Source organism: Aquarana catesbeiana, linkage group LG03, assembly GCF_042186555.1.
Source record: "Aquarana catesbeiana isolate 2022-GZ linkage group LG03, ASM4218655v1, whole genome shotgun sequence".
Classification (NCBI taxonomy): Eukaryota; Metazoa; Chordata; class Amphibia; order Anura; family Ranidae; genus Aquarana; species Aquarana catesbeiana.
In genome coordinates, this window is record NC_133326.1 from 521,152,771 (window position 1) to 521,164,430 (window position 11,660).

The 11,660-nt window shown below is 41.4% G+C and overlaps 1 protein-coding gene across 2 annotated transcripts in view; it reads right to left on the reverse strand.

Annotated features, from left to right (window-relative positions):
• LOC141132618 (carbohydrate sulfotransferase 1-like) overlaps window positions 1–10,553 on the reverse strand; it is a 213,745-nt gene extending 203,192 nt beyond the window's left edge. Inside the window, exon 1 of one of the 2 annotated variants that reach the window (XM_073621216.1) lies at window positions 9,390–10,553. The gene's annotated coding sequence lies outside the window, so the exon portion shown is untranslated. The remainder of the gene's footprint in view (window positions 1–9,389) is intronic. The other variant, XM_073621215.1, reaches the window with a different exon arrangement.
• Window positions 10,554–11,660: the final 1,107 nt, after the last annotated feature.

Here is an 11,660-nt window from a genome sequence, read left to right on the forward strand (position 1 = left end):
ACTCCAATAATTACTGTCACATCATAACTCTAAAGATGATACCCTGGGATGGTTGTGGAGATGTATAGAGTGTTATTATATTGCCTATTTCCACAGGTGGATTACTAAACCTCTTACATGGAGGTCATAAATTCTCCTATCATAATCCTCATCCTAAAGTATAGCTTTACAGGACATGTTCCATACAGAATTCTTCCCCAATAGTATATACAGCTCCCATTGAGTGCACATATTGATAAAGGTCTTATAGCTCAAAGCAATAAACTGCTACACTTTGTTATGGTGTCATTATTTCAGTAGATTTACCAAGAAAATGCAATTTCAAAATGCATTCTTATTTTTTTTTTCTTTAATGTAGCTATATATATATTAAAAAAAAAAAGAATCCTGTTGATCCTGCCATGAAGGCCCTCTTTCAGGTACTTCCTGTTATAGGGGGGCAATGGTGTTGATTTACTAAAACTGGAGAGTGCAATAATCTGGTGCAAAATCTGGTGCAGCTGTGCGTAGAAACCAATCAGCTACTTACTTCAGTTGGTTAAGTTAAAAATTAAGTTTTGACAATAAAACCTGGAAGTTTATTGGGTTCTATGCAGAGCTGCACCAGATTTTGCACTCTCCAGTTTTAGTAAATCAACCGCAATGTTCTGCCCCTGTCTCCCAGTTGTGCATCTGCATTGGCACCCTGTCCCATAGGCTTCCAATAGAAGCTACAAGTGGCCGTTTTAACACATTACACACAGGGCCGTCTTTAATAGTGATTGGACCCTGGGCAAAAAATTTCTTGGGCCCCCCCATGCAATTTCACTCTCCACCTGCTCTGGGACATACAGTACATAGCAGCTAGACTTAAAATCAGTTTACTGTATCAGGTCAGGCAGCAATTTTGATTGGTTGCCAGCGGTTACAGCATATCATTACTGCTTACTGACGGGTTGCTAGAGGTTACAGCACACATTAGGGCTCACTGATTAGTTGCTAGAGGTTACAGAAAATTATTTCTGCTTGTTATTGGTTGCTAGAGATTACTGTACAGCAATACTGCTCACTAATTGGTTGCTATAGGTTACAGCACATCATCTCCTCACTGCAGGGGAGCATGATATACATATGAATGCCGCCTTTATTTACCTATCAATGCCGCCGGCTACAGCTATTTACTTAGTAATGCCGCTGAAATTTACATATGAATGATGGTTATTTACATGTAAACACAGGGTCTGCAGGTGAGTCATCTGTACATAACAATAGGGCAGAGCTGGGCAGCATTAGTACCAGCACTTCACACTGAGATATCGAGACACAACACAGGACTAAAACTTCAACTGGCAAAAGAATTTAAACTGGGAGAGTTGGCAAGTATGAGGCAGCTGCTTTGGCCCCCACAACAATGACAGGGCCCAGGGCAGCTTCCCCTTTTGCCCTGCCTTAAAGACTGCCCTGATTACACAGTCGTGGTCCATTGGCCCCACCACCACCAAGCCCCATTGTACCGTCATCAACGCCACCTGAAGCAGCGGCTTTCTTCAGACCATCATCTTCTCAGCAACAGAAGCAACGGCACCCTTCAGGACCACCATCTACTTAGCAACTCCACCATCGATACATCAGTATCATCACCACATCATCCTACCTTCAGTAATTTTTTCGCCATGTGCAACTTCAAGTACTCAGCGGACGCTCTCCACAGGCTAAGAAATACCACCTCAACATTAACAACTTCCGTTCATAAAATACTACAGAAAGAACAACTACTAAGGACCAACCTACAATCAACCATCAAATCTAGGAAGACAACAATTCAACCACAACAATTAGCATGCGCTCTGATCTACACCAGATCTGCAGTCAAGCACAGACTGGAAGTACACGACTTCATCTATCAAAACAACATAGATTCCCTCTTCATTACCGAAAGCTGGCTAACACCCGACTGCAACGCCATCCTAACCGAATTAGTACCTGAGAACTACAGGATCCTAACGGAGCACAGAACAGGAAAAAAAGGAGGAGGCCTAGCAGTGATCTTCAAATCTCACCTCGCGCTCACCAAACCAACTGTACAGAACTCAGTGCCTTTCATGGAGACACTCACCCTACATCTACAAACAACACCCCAAGATACTATCCACATACTTTTATGTTACAGACCACCAGGATCGAAGACAAACCTCCTGACACCCTTTACAGAATTCATGTCAACTCACACCCTGAAGACCAAAAACTTTTTGGCACTTGGAGATTTCAACTTCTGGGCAAACTCCACCCAAGACCCTATCGCCCCTGCCTGCATCAACCAACTGAAAGAATTAGGTCTGCAGCAACTGATAAATGCTCCCACACATGGTTCAGGACACATTCTAGACCTCATCTTCAAACAAAATATGGACGTCAACATATTCGACAATCTACCGCTACCATGGATGGATCACCACACTATCAAATTTAATATCGCTACCAACACCACCCTCCAAAACCGAAACAGGCAATTACAACACACTGGACAAGATCTCAGAGGAAACTACACTCCGAACTCTTCAAAACCACATTATCAAACAAAATAGCAATGTTAAACTTAAACCACTCAACGGAACAAACACTCAACTCCTTAAGCAAGGCATTACTACAAACTGCGGACTCAGTGGCTCCAAAACGTAGAACACACATCCACAAAACAACCTCTGGATGGTTTAATGGCACTCTTACTTTATTAAAGCAGGAACGCAGACCAGCTGAAAGAGCCTGGAGAAGAAAACCCACAAAGGAAAACCACACAAACTACAAAGCACTCACGGAGAAATATCACAAAGCAATCTTCAAAGCAAAAAGGGAACATTTCTCAAACATCATCTCATCAGCCTTAAACCGCCCTCGGGAACTCTTCAAAATAGTCACCAAGACAATGAACCCTACCTGTCTAGAGCCCCCAGGAAACGAAACCCAAGAATTTTGCAATGAATTATCAGATTTTTTTATCGATAAAATCGACAACATCCGGAAAACAATTCAACAGAAAAAAACAACCAATCTCATTCAGCCAAAGCAAAAAGAAAAAATCAATACGATCATCACACAAGCACCGAATTTCTCACTGATCCCAATCACCTCTGACACCACCAAAAACATCATCAGAAGCCTCAGAGACAGCACATCACCAAACAACATCATTCCCACAAAACTCCTGAAAGAATGTTCCGACGTCTTGGCTCCCACTATAACACACCTCATCAACCAGTCGTTCAAAGAAAGGACTGTTCCAACCGCCCTCAAACATGGCATTGTCAAACCCCTCCTAAAGAAACCCAACCTAGACCCTAAGGACCCTAACTATCGCAGACCGATAACAAGCCTCAACACCATCTCCAAGATTATGGAGAAAGCAGTAGTACAACAGCTTCAACAGCACATGGACACGCACAAACTTCTGGACCCTCTGCAATCAGGCTTCCGCCCAGGCCATGGCACAGAAACGGCACTTCTCAAAATATGGGACGACGCCCTCAAAGCAGCTGATGATGGAGAATCATGTCTCCTGGTACTGTTGGACCTCAGTGCAGCATTCGATACAGTGGACAACAATATTCTACTCATCCGGCTCACAGAAGTAGCAGGAGTCACAGATCCAGATCTACAATGGTTCGCATCCTTCTTAGGAAATCGCTCTCAGACAGTGAAACTAGGAGCTTTCACCTCTGAAACCCGCGCAATCTCTTGTGGAGTCCCTCAAGGTTCACCATTGTCACCAGTGCTCTTCAACATCTACATCCGCCCACTCCTCAAAATCATCAGAAAATCGGACCTCTGCTTCCACTCATACGCTGATGATACCCAACTCTACCTTCGCATCCCTGGAGAAAAAGACCATCATCAGCAACTAGAAAAATGCTTCACTTTGATAGACGACTGGATGACCACTAGCTCTCTTAAACTCAACGGATCAAAAACAGAGCTTCTTCTCCTACATGCAAATCAAAATTCCAAAACTAAGACCCCATGGACACCACCCACCATCTTCGGGCAGACCATCTCTCCAAGCACCAAAGCCAAGAGTCTCTGAGTCATTTTTGACTCAGAAATGTCAATGGATGCACAAATACGATCAGTAGTCAGCCAATCTCACCATCTCCTCCGCCTGCTACGTAGACTCATCCCCTTCGTCCCAGAAGAGGACAAAGCAGCAGTAGTTGGAACAATCATCAATTCCAGACTTGACTACGCAAATTCCCTCTACATAGGACTACCCCAATATCAGCTTGCGCGCTTGCAACTCATCCAAAACACAGCGGCAAGACTGTTAACAGGAAAAAAACCCTGGGAATCCATCTCCCCTTCCCTGAGGAGCCTGCATTGGCTATCCGTAAAGAACCGAATCACTTTCAAGACCCTCTGCCTCACCCACAAATGTATACAAGGAAACGCTCCTCAATACCTATGTGAGAAAATAAAGCACTATACACCCAATCGCAGTCTTCGATCTTCAAACCAAAACCTCCTCCTTATTCCAAAAACCCGCTACAAAACAAAAGGAGAACGAAGATTCGCAGTCCAAGGACCACGGTTATGGAACGCTCTACCTAATCACATCCGCATGGAAGAAAACCATCAGGCCTTCAGGAAGAAAGTCAAGACCTACCTCTTCTAAGGAACTGGACAACACAGGAGAGATCTAGCGCCTTGAGGCGATTCAGTTCGCATGTGCAGCGCTATACAATTCATTCATTCATTCATTCATTCATTGTTGTCACCATCAGAAGATCTGCCCTGATAAATACTATGCAGCCATCACTGGATGGCATGCAGACAAGTGACTGTAAAGAGATTGCAGGGGATCAGAAGCACTGAGATGCAACCAAGGATAAAAAAAAAAAAAGTATTTTATTTTTCAAAATGGCGACTTTTATGATACACAGTGCTAAATGCCTGTCAATTAGGGTTTATGTCTTTGTTAATCTGTACAACAGCATTAATCAATACTCCTATGGATGACTAATTTGAAAGACCTCTGTGACAACAATGTAAACAATATTCAGTGAACTGTACTCAATTCCCCAGGACATGAAAGCGAAACTTCAGGGAAACAGCTCAATGCACGGTTGAATTACATCTATGTACACTGTCTTATTTGCTAACTGGTTTGTAATTCCCTGCAGCCACTTTTGTGATACTCCTCTACCAGACAGCATATCTAGGTGAGTGACTCAACTTTATTCATATGGATTAAGGAACATAGAGGGGTCACCTCCTTGCATGCCGATTGAACAATGAACAAAGGGCAAAACACTACTAATTCATCTGTTATACTCACTCTGTTTTCTCCACCTGTCAGCATGTTCCCTGTCAGCACTAGTGCATACAGCAAAGCCTGATTGGATCTTAGCACTACCCTTCCCTCTCCTAGTCAGATATATGGGGGTCACATGAAAGATTTAGGTATTTAGTTAGCCAGAAGAGTCACCAGGACAGTGGACTCTAAGTATCTTGTAAGCCAAATCCTATTTTTTTTTACTGTACATTTACATTATGAGAATTATAATATCATAACTTTATTTGATAATTATGTTTATTTCTTATCTCATAACAGTTATTTATGGGACAACTTGTGATTTTAATCATTGGGCACTTAACCCCCCTACCCTATACATTTTTAGCTTCTCTACTTTCTCTTATCTTCTTCTCTTCTGTCTTGTTTTTTTTGTTCATCTCAAATTAATTATGTTGTGGGTTGCATGCTTTTTTCAAGTGAGATCATGGCTTCTCAGGGGGCATTCTTTTTGTGCTTCTTTTAGAGCCTTTTTGGAGAGGCACCATTCATTTGCACAGGTCTCCCTCTGCTCCAAAAACCCACTAAAGAAGCTCATGTAGCAAATTTTGCAACATAAGCAATGCATGTTTTGCGCATTGTTTGCGCAGAAAACGCGTGGCAAAACGCGTGTCTGTTACCCGCGTCTGGGTGCAATTAAGAAATAATTTTTTGTTGCAGAAATGTGGGCAGAATTTTTTTTTTCCACTACGGCTAAGGGTGAATGTGGCCATAAAGTGGTTCTAATGGCTGAGGGTTTTTTACCCTCGTGCATTCTATGCATGAAGGTAAAAAACCTTCTGTGTGCAGCACCCCAGCCCCCCCAATCATTACCTGAGCCCCCCCCAGACCAGCGAGGTTGACAATAGCCTTGGCTGTCCTGGGACTCTCCCTCCTCATTGGCTGAGACAGCAGTGGGAGCCCTTTGACTCCCACTACTGTCAATCACAGCCAGTGAGCCAATGAGGAGAGAGCTAGGGGGGCGGAGCTGAGACACGGCTCTATGTGTCTTTTGGACGCATAGAGAAGCGGGCACGCAGCAGTGCCCCCAGGCAAGTGGCTTTCTCTGGGAGCACTGCTCGAGGGGGAGGAGCCAGGAGCACCAGCGGGAACCCTAAGTAGGTAAGTATAACATGTTTGTTATTTAAAAAAAAATGAAGCTTAAATAACACTTTAAAGCTGATCTCCATGTTTTAGTGAAGTTTAAATAGTTTGTTTAGATCAGCTTGGTCTAACAGATGTAGCAGCTGTGTGCACTGTATGAACTATATGTAGATTTAGCTACATGCAGTATACATCACTGTGCTCCTACAGGGACTTCCCATCCCACTTCAGAACAATATTGAGTCTGGTTGAGCGCTGCTCAGCCTTTCACAGGGAGCTTTGTGTTCATTCACGGAATACAAAGCTTCCTATGAATGGCTGAGTAGCGTTTGGCTGGACTTGATTTTTTACCTGACTGATCAATATTCCTATCGCACACGTTCCTGGTAAAAATAGCTCATAAAATGGTGGGTGCTGCAGCGATTACCAGTTGGGTCCTGGAAGCATCAAACATACGTACATATTCGCCAGCACACCATGGATCAGCAATTAGTCGTCCAAAAGGTTTTAATGAAAAGAAGTCACATCACAAAGGAAGGTGCTTGATTTTTTACCTGGGAACCGTACTGTATATTTTTATGTAGAACATCAAAAAGACCATGTCAACAGACTATTTAAACAAAAATCTTCCTATAAGGTTACATGTGCATTTAAAATATTTTATGTATGTCATTTACCTATAAAATCTTCCTTGTGTAGATAACCAAAAGCCCTGAGACTGCTGCTGTCCTGTATGTGATGTCAGCAAGTCCGGCAGACTTAGATCTGCCACTCCACTGACAGACTTTAGTATTTCCCTTCTCGCCCCTCTAGGAGCCTACATAAAATGGTATGTAGTGAGGGGAGAGCCAGAGGAGCTGGGCCAGCACAGACAGTAATTAGACACTTACTGACTTATCATGCCTTGTTCTGCACTGTGCCTCTGTGTGGAGGAGGCCATCTTGGTAGAGGCAGGGCTTTGCTTCCTCATGTTAGAACCTCCAGCAAAGGGAACAGTGAGCAGCACAGTAATGATATTACCAAATCTTACTCCAGATCTCCTGAGACTAGCAGGCAGAGGTAGCAGTGCCATTGATCTTACACTGCAGATATACAGTTATGCAGCTGAAGAGGAGAGTCTAGATACACTCATATACCAGGAAGAGCGCTACTATATTTATGCTGTAATTCCAGAAAAAGGTACATTTTTCAGAATACTGAATAGGCACAATTGATACTTCTAAATTAAATCTTTGCGTTTAGGTCCACTTTAAAGAAATTTTAGTCATCTAGTAAATTACAGTTAGAACCTTGGTGGACGCTCTTGACAACACCTCCACTTTTCTCTCTAGCTCGTATTTGTGAGTCACAGTACCTAATCTCAGTAATGATAAGCCGGTTATCATTCATTGTATCCTATGTCATCAGTACAGATCAGAAATTAATGAAGAATGTTCTCTGCTAGTGACTCATATGATTTGTTTCCATATCTGATTTGCTGAGTTCACATTCACAAAAATGTAATACCTTGAGGGCCCATTCACACTTTAATGCTGCGTCAATTCATTTTGATGCTGCATGGTGGGTCATGCAGGATTTTTTATAATGCAGTGCACCCCAACACACATTGTGCATTGTGGTGGGCTGTAGTACATTGTAGTGCGCAGGGGAGTCATTCGAAATGTTCACGCAACTTGCTGGTGAGTAAGCCATAAAGTTAAGCTGCCAGGACAAAAATATAGAAACTGTGATTGCTAACTTGTTTTTGAAGTGGCAAGGGTTATGCAGTAATACCTACCCTCTCATCATTATTAAGTGAATCCCCGACCTGCAATAAGCATGTCGCATCAGGTATTGTAATTATTTATATATTTATTTGGTTACAGGTCAGCAACTTGTTAATTGGGAAAGCAAGGACTTTGATGACAACCACAGAACTTGCACCCTCACAACCAAGTCAGCAGTGGCAGCTCTCTTATTCCTGTCCCAACAGCTTCCTTTAAACACGAGAGAATAAAAATATGAGAGAAAGTTCAGATTTTTGTCATCTTCATTTTTGCTTCACTGACCTGGAACAAGCATACAGCCAATGAAGTCTGAAGATTCCAAACCCCCCCTGAGTATTTCGATCTTCACAGCTTCCCTTTGAATTGTCAGCTCCTCTGTTGTGGACCCAGGTGTAAATGTTCAATTTGAACTCTACAAAGTGCTATATAAATCTGGGAAATTATCAATAATACCTATAATACAGCTAACTGTAAGTGTGTTTTTATGTTTCTTCTATAATTCTAAAATCCAGTGACCAATATCAATAAAATCAGTTTAACAATCGAATTTCAGTTTTGCAACATCGCATTGGTTAAGTGATGAGCTCTAAGAGTTGGGCAATATATGATCGTAAGCATTAAAAATGAACATTACTGACTATGCAAATGGGCATCATGATACTCAACTCGTATATTGATCCCATGCTTTACTTTGGACAACATATACAGTACTGAGCTATGGAATCATTTTTGATTCTTCAATAATCTTCTTTGATAATCTATTGTAAAATGTATGATTCATTTCAAATGTCTAAGCTTCAATAAAAAGACAATTAAATGAACATTACTAGACTTAGAAAATTTCAAGAAAAATGTCTGCACAATTTTAAAAAGATTAGCTACAAAACTACCAGCTGATCAGCCATAAGTGGTAATATATACATTATTAACATATTACATTTTTCTCTCTCACTCTTTATATATATATATATATATATATATATATATATATATATATATATATATATATATATATAGCACAATAAACAAGCAGATTTAGAATAAAGTTAGTCAAAAGAAAGAGTAGACGTGGATTCAATTTTATTTTGGAATACAAATTCCTAAATAAAAAATCAAATAAAAATCAGATCCTAAAAATAAATCACAGCGATGGATAGGAATACTTTTTCTGTATTATCATTTTACTAGCTTAGCTGAGTAAAGATTGGAAATGATCTTACCTTACAGCAAGCATTTATTTGGATAGTCCTAACACCAGCCTGTAAGTCTCCTGGATACAAAGCTTCTGGCTGTGTGAAATTACTGTTATTTAAATAGTGTTCCATTCCAGGAAGCCCTGATTGCCAGCCAATCACAGATTGTCACACTTGATCTAATGAAAAAAAAAGAAAAGGAGGAGAGAGACGAGAGATCACCTCTATAGACTCCACTCTGTGCGAATGATCAAGAGCATCTTCTGGCAAACAGGCAGTGTCTTCTCTGCCTCTGCGAGAGGTGGGCTGTTAGTGAACTGGATGCTGCTTCCCATGAATGTCTTATGTGGGATTCTGTCTGCAGACTTCAAAGATTAAAATCATCTTTCACAGGAGATGCGGCGGTCTGAATAATGCACGGCAGCCTGATGCGCGGAGGATTGATGGAAGATTACACTTTAATAAACGATATGAGGTGGGCGTCATTCACCTGACAATAATTAGAAGGGAAAGCGAATCGGATTAATGGGATTTTTTTTTTTTGCCATCCATTGTCTAAATGAAATGATCTGACAGCAATCATATAATCCTGCCTTGGCCGTCAATGTTTTGGGAGCTTTTAACCTCTTAAAGTGACATTCATCTCTGGTTTAAAAAAAAAAAAAATTCTATTCCAGTATGTGTTCTTAATTTAAAAAGTACCTTCAGCCACCTCCAAATCTCCAAATTCCTGTTTTTTTTTTTTTTTTGCTGCTGTGATCTGTCTTACTATTAGAGGGTGGCTATGTTTGTTCTCCATGGTCCCACTGTACGTAGGAACATAGACACACTCTCTTGCTCGCTCCTGAGATGGACTAGGGACTATGGATTTGTAGTGTGCATAGAGCAGTGCAAATTACCGTAACTAATGTGTTCTTCTCCTTAATGACCAATTTCTTTTCTTTCTTTTAGACCATCTTTCAAGCGAATCGTATGTGAAGTAATATGACAATGCTGTAAAGTATTTTGGCAAAAAGGACTCGGCATCCGTTCAATCATTGAGCAGGGGAATTTGGAAGACAGCTTCTTTTGCTGGTGTTTGTTTTTTTTTTTTTTTAATGTAAAAATTGTTTTTTATTAGATTTTAGTAAGAAGTTACAACCATAGACCACCAATGTAGGAAACAAAAAGGTACAAAAATAAAAAGGAACATCAAAGGCAACATAGGGTAAGAATGAGAAAGCGACAAAAGAGGGTAGTCAAAGCATATATGTTGTTTAAATATAGGACAATAATATGACTTTGACGTATAGGTGACAATATAACAGAGACTGGTAAAGGCAATGCCATCTGCTGTTAAACCAAGTGGACCAAGGTTTCCACAATTTATCAAAGGGTAAGACAAAACCATTCCATAATGCTATTGTCCTTTCATAGGAAAAATGTAAATTGACTTCCAATGAGTTGGGGTGTTTGATTTTCAAAATGCAGATTTTGGGACATTATGGGCGCAAAATGTCTGGCGCCCATGAATCTACCCTGCATTGCACCCACCATGCCCTGTAACCCACTCTACACAGAAGGATGTCAACTGTCCCTAACTCTGGAGGTTCTCATTAGACCAAAGGGGACCCGGGACCTTGCTACATAGATTTTTAAGAAAAATGCTGTTTCCTGTCCTCCCACAATGTTGCTCTATGCTGACAGAGCTGAGTAACAGCCACACTGCTAAATATGTGTTCCTACTCATACTTGTAATGCAGTGGAAGAAAGTAGGCAGTTATTGAATGACAATTACTGGGTGTACTTGGTTTGTTCCTTTTGGACTGGATAAACATATTCGGAATATACTGACTCTTGTCTATGCATGAAGGTAAAAAAACACCTTCTCTGTGCAGCAGCCCCCCTCATACTCACCTCAGCCCCATCTCCATTCAGCGATGTGCACAAGTGTTTCGGCTGTATGGGGACTCTGCCTCATTGGCTGAGACAGCTTCCGCTGCTGTTAATCACTGCCACTGAGCCAATCAGGAGAGAGGGGGTGGGGCTGAGCCATGGCTCTGTGTTTGAATGGGCATGCAGAGCCACAGCTCAGGAGTGAACCTGCTTGGGTGACCCCATTGCAAGCTGCTTGCTCTGAGGGGACTCGGCCAGAGGGAAAGGCCAGGAGTGCCGGTGAGGGACCCAAGATGAGGAGAATCTAGGCTGCTCTGTACAAAACTGCTGCACAGAGCAGGTAAGTATGACATGCTTGTTATTTAAAAAAAAAAGAAAGAGAGACTTTAATATCCCTTTAGTAATTATAGGTTTACTAATGTA